Consider the following 15,613-nt stretch of genomic DNA (forward strand, 5'->3'; position numbering starts at 1 on the left):
TGGTTCTGGCACGGGCAACTCTAGTAATTATTATTATTATTATCATACACAGTGTGTCACTGTCGCGAACTCACACTAATGCCTTAACTGGACAACAAGGCATCAATTATCCAGTTGTTTTTGTACCTTAGCATAACCATATTTATCAGGAAATGCAGCTTATACTGTAGGAGATTTTATCTCCTATATCGCGGATAGCCATCTAGGGACTTGTACTCGTAGGTTTTAGGGGCGAAGCTCCTTAAGGCGGCACCCGTTCGTCCCTCGTAGTCGTAGTCGTAGTGCGTAACCAGTCTTACGCTTTGACCTCCAAGGTGGTGCCGGTGGGAGATTTTTCCTGTGTGTTGTTGAACAATAAAAAATTCGCAGCGTGCGCGTTAACTAAAAGCGGAATTCTTCTGTCTCTCATTCCCCATTAGCAGCCATTGGCATGTTCCAGTAGGAAACGTTAGTTGAAGTAGAAGTGTAAGTGTTAGCTAAAAGCCGACTTCTTCTGTCTCACATTCCCATTAGCAGCAATTGTTTACCTCCAAGGTAGTGCCTGGTGAGATTTCTCCTGTGCGTGATTAAACAATAAAATTTTTGTTCAAAACGCCGTTGATTGATGAAATAAACCAACGAAAGACGCCAGATGTTTTGTAAAAGCAAAACAAAAGACGACAGATGTTTTCTAAAGCAATGGTTTTCTAAACAATGAAAATTCACAGCGTACATGTAAAATTAAAGTGAGCTGCAAGTCGTCATAACTCATCGAACCTTTAGTATAAACGCGCCCGATCTCACGTCGGTGATGATGTACTGGGCAGAATTCACGGAAGACTCACGGTTTACCGATGAACCTCCGCAGCTTCGCCCACTCATCATCATTCACTCCGTGGATATGCTGTGATTTTTTTCAGACAATCTGGTTCTTTATTTAAAAAAAAAATTTAGCGCGGCTTGCACTAAGTCGCGCAAAGCTGGGTCACAGCAGAGCTGGTGGGCACCTAGCTGGTCTTGGCTTGGCTTTTACCCTCTCACCTCCCTCTTTCCCACCCCTTCCTATACTATACTATACTATACTATACTATACTATACTATACTATACTATACTATACTATACTATACTATACTATACTATACTATACTATACTATACTATACTATACTATACTATACATGGCTGTGCTTGCTCCCTGCAATAATTTCTCTTTCTCTTTCTCTGTACTTGTTCTCTCTCCTACCAGAGTTATTACATCCTACGCTGGAGAAATAGGCGCACGTGTTCTGGGAGCGAAGCAGAAGACGACAATGAAGACGAGAGCGCGTGGGCGTTCGTGATGATGATAATTTTACGTCTACGACCCACGGCCAACCTCCATCTTAACAGCTCTGCGGTAAAAATAGACGAGCTATTCCACTTTGCTAAGGTGAATGGCTAGCTAAGCTGCTTAGCGCACGACACATAGGTGGCACAGAGTTTCGAAGTTAAGCCGATCACACACACTGCAACCAAATCCAAAATATCTGTCCACAATGCCCCTTTTTAGTTTAGCGTAGGCTCCTTTATAGTTATCCATTTTCTGGCACATTCGCGAAAGGCGTCGCCTATAGTCTGGCTTGCCGCATGCGCTTTGCGTTTTGTGCACGGTCTTAATTGGTGTTTGCCGCCCGTGTGTTCTTTTCTCCATGTTTAGCGGACCAGTGGTGAGTAGTGGAGTTTGCCCACTTTCTGTGGCACATACCTGCGCTAGGGGTTTTAGCACACGCACACACACACACATCGTAGCAATATACGGCTTCGCCGTAAAATGCTATGAGAGTAAGGCACCTGTCGTCTTCGCACACGAACTCTACATCGAGGAGTCAACACCCGGCTGCTGTTAAAGTCCCCTTGAGTACGCGAATTAAGAAAAATTTGTTAATTGACTTTTGCTTGAACTTTAGTGCCCTCATTTCCACGGGGTACTTGTAGGACGTTACAATTTATGGCATACCAATTTTCTAGAAAAAAAAAGGTACACGCAGTTTGAAATATTATTAATCGAATTTCAATGGTTATGTTAAAACCGAGCGTGCCGAGCGCGTCGGAAAGGCGACCTCTGTGTTACGTCAGACTCGAGCTTCTTGTGACGGCAGAAATATCGTAATTGTTTCGCAGGAATCAACGTCATCGAGCACAATGCACCACTGCAAAATGACATGCATGTAGCACCCATTACGGACTTACCTTGAGTGCACCTGCAAAGGATCAGAGGTACAATACAGCTATCGCAAGTTTAGTAAATACCTGTGAGGTGTTGCAACGCCTGCCATTATTAACTTCTTGCCTAATGATGCACGGGTCTTACCAATTATTATTTAAAGAGAGTGCTTAGTACATGTACAAATCGTCTGTTCGTCTAAATTGAATTTGATGTTGCCTATTTATACATTTGAACGTGAAAGCACAGTTAATTATCTTCATGTTTTTTTTTTTTGGCCTAACATTATGTTAGATTCATATTATTCCGCAACCTAAGTAAGGACCAGACCCGTAGCCAGGCGGGGGGGGGGGGGGGCACGCCCCTCCCCCCGAAATTGTGGTGACACATGGTGTTTTATCGAAAATAAATCAGGAAAATAGGCGTTTTTTTTTTTTTTCAAATAGTCAAGGTTTTCAGCAAGTGCCCCCCCCCCCCCCCCCGAAGAAAATTCCTGGCTACGGGCCTGTGCGGGACATACCGTTAGCAAAGCCGACTGCACAGTGGGGAAACAGACTTACGAAAGAGAAGTGTGAGTTCGGCCCCAGAGAGAGAGAAGAAATAGGAGAGAAGGAAAGGCAGGGAGGTTAACCAGTTTAGGAAAACCGGTTTGCTGCACAGCACCCTGCACAGGGGTCATCCTGCACAGGCGTCATGTCAGTTGAAGAGTCTCGTTAGCGGCTATTTAAATTGGAGATCATTGGGAGAGGTCTTTGTTTTGCACGGCAAGCGTGTGGGAAGGTGATGCAGACGGGGCCCAGATAACGCTATCGTACTCCACTTTTTCAGGCGAAGCTTAAGAGCCCGCTAAGGATTTTTTTTTTCTGATAAAAAAACCTGCGACGCGAGGAGTGACCGGTCATGGTACCGGAAGCTGATAAGAAAAACCATTTTGGTCACAGTTCTCTTTCAAAGACCCGGCTAAAATTCAGCAGCTATTTAAGATACGATTGCTTTGGCATTTCTGTGTACGTACGGCATTTGCCCGTTTCCGTCAAATGCCGGCAACGGCATTTCGATGGGGCCGAAAAGCAAAAACACCGGTGAATTCATATTCACGCGCACGTTAAATAACTCGAGGTGGTCAAAATTAACACAGAACCCCCACTGTTGCGTGCCCTACAATAATGCGCTTTTGGCGCGTAAAACTCCAGAATTTGATTGTGTATCTTAAAAGCTATGAGTCCCTTTGGGTTAAAGGACGTTAATATGTACTTCATCAAGGTAAAAACCAGTCATGTATCACCTACTGCTAGAACTCACACTAATTTTATTTTGGCAGGGGTCGGGTGGAGGGGGGGGGGTGAGGGGAGGGGCTACCATAAAGAGGAAAATCATTTTGTTTCAGTTTTATTAAACTTAGTGAAGCCATGTTGCAACAGGCAAAGTTTCAGTGCGCAACATGCAAAGTCTTTGTTGAAGGAGAAACTAGCCTTTCTTAGACCTTTCAAATGCCGTATGTCCTGGTGGCTTCATAGACACTGAATAGTAAAGCAATGGCGGCAACAGGAGCGACGTTAAAAAAGATTGTCTACCATGCTTTATTGTTTTTCTGTTTTGTGTCGCAATAAAAGCATGCCGTGTGAAGTGTCCAACCTTGCAGCGGTTTCTCTGGAAAGCGAGTACAAATTTTTAAAGCAGAATTTTTCAATCTACGTTCTGTCACCTTCAAATGGTGTAGGGACGCCCTCAACATCGGTTACTGCACGCGATGACAATCGTTGTGTCGGTGAAAGTCGAAAACTGGAACCACATGCAGTTCTTGCAGGCTTAATTAGGTTTTGTTTAATAATAAAACCGTTAGCGTAATGGTCGTTTAGAGCTCGCAAACTGTCAAATAAGGTATTATTACCACATTCTTTCAAGCTTTGTTTAGTCAGCCTGAAAAACCACCGCAGTCGAGCGGAAAACTTGGTGTGTTCCAGCAACACTGGTACGCCGGCATTGTGAAACGAACTGTAGGGGTTCCACTTATACCAAACGTGCGACTGAAATGAACATGAGAGGTGCTTCACATAATAATAGAAGGTCCTTGCGGTCTTTGAAGGACCATTTGTTCCCATTACCCTTCAAAGAAAGGGAGAGAGAAAATTTTCGACGTAAATCAAAGTGGTCCCTATGCTTGGTGGAAAAAAAAAAAACGCCAGGCCTGCGCGGAAAGCGCAGCACAGTCACAGCGAAAGCTGGAAGAGCGGCATTTCTAGAGCCCGTTATAAACTCTCCTGTGGCTACTAATACAGGTACATTAGCAACGTACCCACTACGCCACAAAGCGTAATTTTTGGGAAGTTGGGAAGCACCCAGCACGACATTATTCGTTGTTCTGCGGAGAAGCGAGGTACCATATGTAAGCGATTATGTGCAGTTTGTTGATGCGGCGGTTGATGACGATGAATAATCATGGTTGCGCCCTTTGTAATGGGTTGGAAGCTTTAAACGACCCACTAGTTACGTAATGCATATTGTGTGACGCCCGGTCATTATTTAACTGTCCTACCACGCTTTATAACATACGTTAATCGGAGAAACGTAGAGCGAGAGAGAGAGAGAATTGACTTTATTGAGACCCTGAGGAAATGGATCATGGGAGCCTTATGGGCTTCCTTGGCAACCAACGGAAGTGCACTTGCGAGGAACCCACTACGCTATAAATCATTGTAATTTTTTAGAAGTAGGGCAGTAGGCACTGTGCCATTTTTCGTCTTTCTACAGACAGCCGTGGTACCTGCTAAACGCATGTAAGGCATTATGCGCACTTTGTTGATGCTGTGCATGATGACGATGAAGAATTATGGCAGAGCTCTTTGTAATGGGTTGGAAGCATTCAACAACCTACTCGTTGCGCAATTCGCATTGTGTGACGCCTGGTTACAGAATTCGCGTTGTGCGACGCTTGGTGCTTATTCTACTCTTTTACCACGCTATATTGCATAAGCTAATGTGGTTCCTTCCCGACATGAAGCCTGTATAGGACCTTTTTGCAAAGCAGTTTCAAGCACCGGCATGACTCAGAGGTTGAATACTGGGCTCCCACGCAGAGGCCCCAGGTTCGAACCTCGTTCCATCCTGGAATTTTTTTCTTATTTAGTTTTTTTTTCTTATTTCGAGAGATACTGGTTACGGACACCGGCGGCGGCGGCGGCGGCGGCGGCGGACAACTACGGCACCAAAAACGGCCGGTGAAATGATCTGATAACAGCTTTCGCTGTAAAACAGATACTGCTGAAAGCAGACTCTTCCTTGAGCAGCTCAGCCAAATCTTGCAGTCGTGAGCGACAAGGAATGTTTAGAAGCGGAGAGTGAAGTTGCCACATTCTCAAGCGCCCTCTTTCATACAGAGAGCCGTCGTCGCTCTCATCGGAGTTCTATTTCGTCATAGAGCAGATTGATGCTATTGGTCGATAGCTGACACAGATAAACAGGGGCGTTCGATCAGGTGGGCTTGTTGCCACGGTGTGCCGCCGCATGCCGGCGCCGCGCTCGATAGCGAGCTAACATTACACAGCGGCACAATAGCGCGCACTGGAATCACAGCGGTAGTGAGCGAACGCATTTCATGACGCACGCTGACGCAACCTTTTTTCCCATTGCCCCGTATAGCTTTCAGCGCGCTCGTCGCGACGAAAGAGAGAGAGCGCTTAAAGCGTGCTACAAATCTCCGTAACCCCTCCCGTTCTTGACGAATTCGAAAACGTTTTGCGGCAATCGATTCGCGCTGCAGTAAGCTCCGATACTGAGGCCATTTGCTGATTACCTGGAAATGTGAACAAAGGGAAAATAGACAACAACCCGTTTGTAGCACGAAGCCACAAAGAAGTTGTGGCTTCTTGAAGTTGTGGCTTCTTGAAGTTGAAGCTAGCCAATTGCTAGCTTCCTGGTTAGCTCATTTGGTAGAGCGACCGCCCCGGATAGGCGTTGGTCCCGGGTTCTATCCCCGGACCAGGACGAATTTTTCGGCAACTAAGAGGCTTTATTTTTGAGAAATCCGTATGGATTTCCTTGTGGCTTCGTGCTACAAACGGGTGGTTGTCTATTTTCCTTTTGTTAACCCTTCCGCCACCTTGCGGGTTTCCGCAGAACTGATTTGCAACCTGGAAATGTGTTTCAGTGCCCCTTTTAAGTAATGCTGAGCGTTCAGAGAGATTCCGCTGAGTACTTTGATTGTTCTACTGTTATAGGTGCGAGAACGAAAGTAAAGTAGGGGCATATACCTGCAGTCCATAGTCTGACCTCAACTATGTTTCCGAGAGCCATTATTTTTAAAGTTTTGACAAAGGAAGCGAGAACGTGGCTTTAATTTTAAAGAAGGTATGTGCAAGGTTCTATGAAAAATCCGCTATTTTGGATGATAGATTTTCAAAGGCCAATGGCTTTTCAAGAAACAACATTGTCACGGAATCCTAATACGTACAATGGTGCGTTCATAGCGAAGCGCATTTTCTTAGCGTCTTCACATCACTGCGCATGTTTAGTACATTTTTATGAGGTCAGCAAAACGCGGTTCCACATTAACGCACTTGGGAAAAATTATGGCCTATTAAAAATTCCATTATTTTTCTCCCGTTTTGCTCTGCCGTCATCTTCAACCAGAGTATCGGTCTTAGAACCGAGGCGGTGACCAGTAAAAATGGACATTACAGATAACTTACAAACCACGTTGTAGTTTATCAGTGCACACGTCAGCTTTTCAGTTGCAAGGCCAAGAGGTTGCATCGCGATACGCTTATCTTTAAGCACTTTATTGGCTTTATTCCTACTGTCGCAATGCTAGTCGTAGACCGGCTAGTCGCATCCACCCTTAATGAGAATTAGCGTAATTCTGCAAAACCGACACATTAAGTAGTTTTATTCATTGTTCTATACGTGAGAAACGTTTAGAATGTTCGTTGGTATTCTTCGAGTGTAAGAGTGTTCTACGAACTGATGAAACTCTACAAAAAACAAACAAACATAAAGACGACAGAAACCAGCCCCGTTGATTCTCAACTGGGTGCAACTTAGTGCGTTCTCTCGAAACAGCCATCCTTTAAGACTACTGCGCAACTGAAATAAGCACAACAAATAATGGGCACCAACACAGCGCTGTTCGTGCCCACGCTTTCTTGTGCTTGTTTTATTTGCGCTGTCTTAATCACGTTCAACCACCTATTCAATGCAGATACTGACGAAGGCCAAGAGAGGCGCACAGTAGACAAACACGGTCCTGAACCAACTAACCCAATCTTCAACCCTACTAAGTTACGTGTCCTTCATTGTTGCGGTCTACTAGTACGACTCCACATGATGATGTTGCCAGCGTTTGTCCGAGATACCGCCGAACCTATACCATTTACCTGTGCGTCCGGATTGCGTACAGAACAGTAGCGTAACCAAGTTCACCCCAATTATCGAAAGATAATCGCAACTTCGTAATGAGATTACCGTCCGTTCAAGCAATGTGGTATGTATTAGAATGCGTAATAGTCGATCAATCTGCCGCGTCTGTAGTTGTGAATGCACTGTGGACCGTCACATGTCTGTGGATTTCGTCTTCGGTTTTAACGCGACAGCGTTAAAGAGCTTGTTTCGCAAAAATTGCGGTGTCGGTGTCGGTGGCGGCGGCGGTGGCGTCTTTGGTTGTGAGCTAAACAGCAGCGTTGGCCGTGAGCGACAATTCGAGGTAGATCTAAACAAAGGTAGGGGCCGGAGGGCGTTTGCACTTTGTCTTTTCTTGCGGCACAGTTTAAGTCTACACCGAGAAGCGAAGGCAGGCTAGCGATTGTGAAAGCGATAGCGTGTGTGTGTGTGTGTGTGTGTGTGTGTGTGTGTGTGTGTGTGTGTGTGTGTGTGTGTGTGTGTGTGTGTGTGTGTGTGTGTGTGTGTGTGTGTGTGTGCGTGCGTGCGTGCGTGCGTGCGTGCGTGCGTGCGTCCGTGCGTGAGGATATCTCTTTCTTTTTTTGCTTTTGTACTGTAATTGCGTGTCATGGCGTAACCAATCAAATAATCGGAGGTTTTAGGAAAATACTTGAACAACATGCAGGAAACGCTGTATGTTCGCGGAGCCTTAAAGAAGCTCATTCTCTTTCCAAGCACTGCTCGGACGCGTCACTCCCCGTTTCCTTCGCGACTGTCGCGAGATTAGATATCTAAGGAAGCCGGGCAGCTAGGCTCTGGCAGACTGCTCGTCGCCTTTGTGAATCAACAGGAGACTCTCCACGATGAAGGACGGAAAGATAGCCGGCGTTCCATGACGTCGTACGCCAGCGACGTCAACGGTACACCAGATAAATCCAGTCGCACCTTTTGTCTTTACTCACCGGAAATGAGGAAATAGGTGCGTGGTGATGTCCGAGTGGGCAGCGAAAAAAAAAAAAACAAAGGCCAAGATAAGAAGAAAAGAGAAAGGTGCAGCTTTACGCCGTTTTCACGCACGAAAGGTAAGTGCTAGCTGTTGGAAAAGTGATAAGGTTTGGGCATTGCTTGATGTCCGTGTTCTTTCTTTTTGCTTTCTGGAGACTGCAGCCGCAGTGCTCTTTTTTCTGTATTTGAGCGTATTTATTGCTTTTTGTCTGGGCCATTTCCGAGTACTAGCGTTCTGGGATACAAAGTCGCGTTGCAACGGGAGCTTCCTGCCAAGCACCACATGTAGTGAAACAAACCCTTTGCGAACTTGGCCAAGGCGAAAACCTCGACGAACTTGACCAAGGATATGTCATAGTAATTGCTTGATAGAGGTACGCGAGCAGATATAAGAAAGCAAGCCCACGTGGGATTGCACACATGCGACGTTCTAATGAATGAGATCGGCAGCTGTGCAATAGTTCTCCGAAGAATGCTACTGTCCTCACTGGTAAGAAAAAAATATTAGTAATACATTCGGCGGAATTCGGCAAGAAAGCCGAAGTCCTTTCATTCAAGCAATCCGCTCCTCACTTCTACTTTTATATACTGTTAGGTAACGCGGTTGTGCTGTTGCTACCACCACTACTACGACGAAGTTACTATATTTACTAACCGGTGCTTCTTTCTTAACAACTATATTCAACATACGGCTGATAACTGGATGCTTAACAGGTTCATGAATATATCTAGAATATTTTTCACGCGAACTTCACCTGCTTTCATTTTGTCCGCGTCAAGGGGATTAAGAAAGAAGACAAAGAGTGACAAATTAATCACTGCGCTAGAGCATTTCGTTTTAACCAATCGTTAGGTTGGACATATTATCATCGAAAGCGTGTGACTCAAGACAGATAGGTCTTGCGAAAGAAACCTTTCAGAATTGAACTCGACAGCACGGTACGGAAATGCTTCGACACTCCGCCTGCGCAATTTATCAATGGAAGATATTGCACACAACGAGTGCGAGAGCCAAGGGAGCCTAGCTGGCTTACCTGGTTACCTGAGCCCGAGTTATTTCCGAACTTGGCTTTTATAACGTACGTAAACAGGAATACACATCACAAAGCTTCCCACGCATTAACGCACGTGTCCGCCCACACATGAACCACTCGTGTAAGAAGAGAGACGAAAAATGTCAAAATAATCTGGTGAAGAAACCAGAGATCGTTCGGTACAAGCCCTTATAATGAAAGCCTACGCTTCCGGATACTGCAGCGCGCCGAATGAATCTGCCATTTGGTACTCGCGCCCGGCCGCGTACTCGCATTAAGCTAACACCCACATACACGCAGTAATGAATAATCTCGGCTCCTCTGCAAACCTCGGTTGTGCAAGCTCCTTTTTGACCTTACGCCCTTTGTATACAGGGCAAGCCTTTTTCTTTGTTACTGCGCCAATATTGCAATTTCGTCAAAGGCGGCGGAGTAATCAATTTCAGATCCTGAAAATTCCCCCTTTATCAACACTCCCACTGCCGTAAAGCCGTCCTTTCTATAATTTTGCTTTTTTCTCTTTGTGAGCGGCAAGAGGCTTTTTCAAAGAGAGCCGAGATTTCTTTTGTTCAGGCAAATGTTAAAATGAACGGCGTAGGCGACACATTGGATTTAAATATTGCGCTGGGAGCGCTACGTCAACAAAGAGCGCATTGGTACGAGAAATAGAGTGAGTGAGGGAAAGAGGTTTGTCTCCGACACCAGCACGTAAACAAGTTGAAGGTCATTCGATTCTTCAAACACAGCCAGCGAACGAGCGAGCGCGCTGCTTGCCGCTTTTTAAGTCCTTCAAGCATGGCGGTAAGACTGCGCTAAGCTTACTCCACTTTAATTTTTTTTACATCTGGTCTTTTTTTTGTAAGTCGACATGAGTGCGCAGTATAAAAAACAAACAAACAAACAAAAAGTGGAGTAGCTAGGGCAAGCTGCAACACAAAGAGGTCTGAGAAGGTGAGGACCGGCCCCGTTCGATGGATCCACGTAGCCCGCTCTTGTGTGTGTCCCTTCATCTCTCGTAAGCAAACACCTCGCCCCTCGAAAAAAGGTTCGCTTCTCAAGTAAGACCCTTTTCTTCATCCCGAGGAGTTCATTGGATTTGTCAGAAACGTTGCCATGACAACAGATCAATGCCGAGGTCACCCGCCAAGGTTACCCGTGACCCGGTAAGGTTGGCGGCCCCGTGGCCCGAGCACCGGTCGCAGGAGACGCCGCGGCGCGCTCTTATTTCCGCGCAGTTCCGTCGTCGGCCGACAGGTGGAGTAGGGAGCGCGTGTCTCGTGTCTCGGCGCCTTCTAGAACCTTTGCAGCATCGGTTGCGCAGGTGGCGGGGATCCTTTAATGAGTACGCGCCTCCTCGCCTTCTGCGTCACATATAAGGAGCGAAGGCTTTGGAGCAGGTTGCGAAAGCTAGATGGCGGCATGACCGCGAGCGAAGGGCTAGAATTGTGCATAGCTACTGAGCGTGTACAGTTCGAACGCTGGAATGTGTAAAGAACGACGCTGGAATGCCAAAGATGGCTGACATTCTTAAACGTTTAATCGTTGATGCGGTTGGCATTCATGATTGCACAGTGCACCGCCAGTGGACGCGGACAGAGAAGAAAAAAAATCACAGCATATCCACGGGCTGAATGATGATGAGTGGGGCGAAGCTACGGAGGGAATCATCTGTAAACCGTGAAACTCTTCCGTGAAATGCGCCCAGTACATAATATAAAGAGTGTGAAACATCGTGTGTATATTAAACATCAAACTTTTATTGTACTGTTGGTTTACGTGGTCCCTTCATTATCACTTGTGATCGGTGAAATGCAAGGAAGAAGTCCGCTCCCGAGCGAAAGAGCGCCAAGAGCGACCGCATTCCCCGCTCGCCCTGTGCGAATTAAAGGCAAGGCTAGAGGGAAGACAGGACGCGCGTTCCACGACGCGAGGTCGGTAGCATGCCCAACGAAAGCCAACGGAACGCGATCGTGCAAGTGCTCCGGCTTCGCATCGCCTCATGGTTCCATTTAGCGTCCCAAAACCAAACATATTGCTCAAGGTGTGCCTTGCGTTTTTCGTAGAAATAATTTCTTTATCATGTACATTAAGACGAAAAGTTGAAAGCTCACTAGAGTGTATCGCCCGCAAAGTATGTCTTTTAGTGTGATTTAACTCTCGTACGGCAGGGTCCTCGCGCCGTTGCCGGTCCACCTCGCCTGTTGACGATCGGGCGAGGTGGCTAAATACAACAACTACTACTACTACACTTTAAGAAAAACATCTGGCGTTCTTTCGTTCTGCTTTTACAAAACATCTGGCGTCTTTCATTGGTTTATTTCATCAATCAACGGCGTTTTGAACAAAATTTTTATTGTTTAATCACGCACAGGAGAAATCTCACCAGGCACTACCTTGGAGGTAAACAATGGCTGCTAATGGCAATGAGAGACAGAAGAAGTCGGCTTTTAGCTAACACTTACACTTCTACTTCTACTAACGTTTCCTACTGGAACATGCCAATGGCTGCTAATAGGGAATGAGAGACAGAAGAATTCGGCTTTTAGTTAACGCGCACGCTGCGAATTTTGTATTGTTCAACAACGCACAGGAGAAATCTCCCACCGGCACCACCTTGGAGGTCAAAGCGTAAGACTTGTTACTCACTACTACGATCACGACGACTACGAGGGACGAACGGGTGCCGCCTTAAGGAGCTTCGCCCCTAATATATCACTGTGGTGTCTGTGTGTGCGTGTTAAGGTGTTGCGCTGTTAAGATAAGGCCTCTAGATCTATCAAGGCCATAAAAATTGCATGTCGGCAAAGGTTAAATGCCAATAACGCTTGTGCGTTTAGAATAGGATGCACAAACACGGTAAACAAAATGAATCCACTGTAGCCCAACTCGTCTTCCTCACAGGTAATCAGATCGAGATTTTTTTCACTGATATCAGGACGTCGCACCGACTTGCGTAATTTCCGAGCGATTCCCATCCCTATTGTCTGTTCTCGCCAGTGCACAAGTGCATAAGCGGCAGTGTTGCGGAGTTGCCACTCCGGAACTGGAATGACTCCGGAATCATTCCACATTTTTGCGACCCCGGAATGGAATCGGGACAACGCTTGGAGGAATGGAATGGGTATGGAATCAAACGCCTTTTGCACGGAATGGAATGGGAATGGAATTACGCCCCTTTCCGAAAATAGAGCACAGCCTGATCTTTATCTCACGAGTAGTTTAGTACCTGACACACGTAAATAACATTTGTGACAAGGAAGACATTGCATAGCTGCGCACAGGCGAACATAGAAAGTTCTCCTCACCTTATCCATGCTTGCGAGGAGCGCTTGACAAGCGTGAGTGCTGACGAGCACTGCGGCCCAGTGTTCCGTATTCGATACAAAGGCGCAAGGTGCCCGAGCGGTGCACTGTTCCAACTAATACCAGCAGATCTAGAGGTTTTTGTTCCCCATTAACCAAATCTTAGTTTTCTCCATATTCACGACCACTCCAGGCGCGTGGCAAAACTGCTTAGTGTTCTTAATAATAATATCTGGGGTTTAACGTCCCAAAACCACGATATGATTATGAGAGACGCCCTAGTGGAGGGCTCCGGAAATCTCGACCACCTGGGATTCTTTAACGTGCACGTAAATCTAAGTACACGTACCTCAAACATTTTCGCCTCCATCGAAAATACAGCCGCCGCGGCTGGGATTCGATCCTGCGACCTTCGGGTCAGCAGTCGAGCGCGATAACCACTAGACCACCGTGGCAAGACGCTTAGTCTTCTTGAACACTAGTTTTGTCAGCATCAAAATACGCTATGTGGTCATTTTAGCATGAACACATTTAAGCTTAAACAATATTAAAACATCACCATTCGTTCAAACATGCTGACCGTGCAAATACTACAGGTAGCGGGAGAGCTGCGCCCCTCTGGGAATTAGTAGGGGCGTTGTACTGCACGAGATATGTCACCAAGCCCAATCCCTCCACCTTGGTAACGTATTTTGAGTACTTTTGCACTTCCTAATGCATCTGATGACATCAGCTTTATGGGGCATTCATTCTTAACTCGATAAAAATATCAAGATGCCTTTACTACATTGAGGAATTACAGGAATGGAATTGAACTGTCCGGCCATTCCAGGAGAGGGAATGGGCTAAGTTTTTTCATTCCGAGGAATTGAAAGGAATGGAATTGCGGCAAGTTATAATTCCCCGGAATGGAATTGGAATGGAATGGAGGCGCCCATTCCGCAACACTGAATTAAGCGGGCATTGGAATCCGCAACATACGATAATGAGCAGGGGCGTAGCCATGGGGGGGGGGGTGGATTCAAACCCCTCCCCTTGGAAATGTTTGAGTTTTGCTTGCGTATATATAGACGCACACATACAAACGCACGCACAAACGTACATAAAGTATGGTTGAACCCCCCCCCCCCCCCCCCGAAAAAAATTTCTGGCTACGCCCCTGATAATGAGGCAGGAGCTCGGCGGACTCCCGACATCTGAGTCGGTGTGAGCTCGATCTTTATTCATTTCGTGGATTCAGCAGAATGGAGGGAAAGAAAGAAGCTAGGAAAAGCATGGAGGTTTAACTGAGAGAAAACGTGGCGGTGACCACGGTGGGAGGTCACGTGTCTTCTGAAACGTGCGAAGAGGAGAATAAACTGGTTTAGGCTTCACATTGATAACATATTCGAAGGGCTTATTTTCCGATTACGTCTGCCTTTGACAACCAAAGGAGCGCCATTTACACTCATGCAATTAGGATTATTTGCCTTGCAGCCTGTTAAGTGACTCTGTGCCTTCATATTGTTCAGGTCAAACCCAATATGCGCTAAAATCCGCGCGATGGCGACAAGCTATGCGACAAGCGATGAAAAGTGGGCGTCGCGCGACAGATCGTTTGGTCGATCGCTTGATTTTGCCAGTCTAGAAATTGTAACTCGTCGTCCGGAAGTCGTATGATCGACTAGCCAATAGCAAGAGGCCGGAACAGGATGTACACGAGTGACACACCGCGGGCACTGTACAGAAAAAGCAAACGGCCAAACGTTCGCGCACGACAAGAAGAAAAAAAAATAGTGCGAGGCTTACAGAAATATTTCATGACGCTTTGTACAACAAAACATATTACTTTACATTAGATACCGCTTGCATTATGGCAGTTTCAGTACCGAGAAGGCGTTGTCATGCCAGCAACACTGGAAATTTGTCGCCGAAGCTGTCGGCACGTGAATTAGGTTTGGTTTGGTAAGCGACAGCTTACGAAGCCAAACACCATTCACACGACAGCTTGAGAGACGGTATCTCCGTCGCGTGAATTTTCGCGCATGTGGGGTTTATGTGTTGTTCCTTGCGCGTGCTGGTGAAAATACGCCTGATAATCACGAGCACGCGAGAGAGAAGGCAATGTCATTAACATAAAAGGGCCCAAAGAAGTGTGTGTGACTGAGGTCTATACAGCAGACAAAGCAAAGCTTTAGTTATTAAGTCAGGCCAAAAACGCAGCCTATAATCGGACGATCGAGTAGCGGTCGAGGTGTGCGCTCTTAATCTGTGTGCCGTTGTCGCGCCGCATTACAACACTATATATATATATATATATATATATATATATATTGCATTCCGCTTGCCATCACATAGTCGTATACAGTTGTGTATTAAATTTTAATGAAGATTACCGTGTAGTTCATATTTGTTGAAGAGGTTAATTACTACACACTGCATTCGTTATTGAATGTACAGTGGAGTTTCGTGTACCGATGGAACGGCCGATATAAAATGCTTTGGTTATCTGAAATTTAAGGATATGAGCGCAAGCATTTTCAAATTGTTTTGATATCATCACATCCGATCGCTCAAGAGAGCGGAAGAACGGCGTTAGCTCTGAGCGAGGAAGGTGCTTATTATCTGAACAAGGACTTTGTTTTGTTATCGCTAGTCTCCGTCATTTCAATAACAACAACAGTATTGCATAAGCAAACGTCGTGTCCATAGTACACAGGTCACTGAGAAGCTTGGA

This window comes from Rhipicephalus sanguineus, chromosome 4 (genome assembly GCF_013339695.2).
Source record: "Rhipicephalus sanguineus isolate Rsan-2018 chromosome 4, BIME_Rsan_1.4, whole genome shotgun sequence".
Taxonomy (NCBI): Eukaryota; Metazoa; Arthropoda; class Arachnida; order Ixodida; family Ixodidae; genus Rhipicephalus; species Rhipicephalus sanguineus.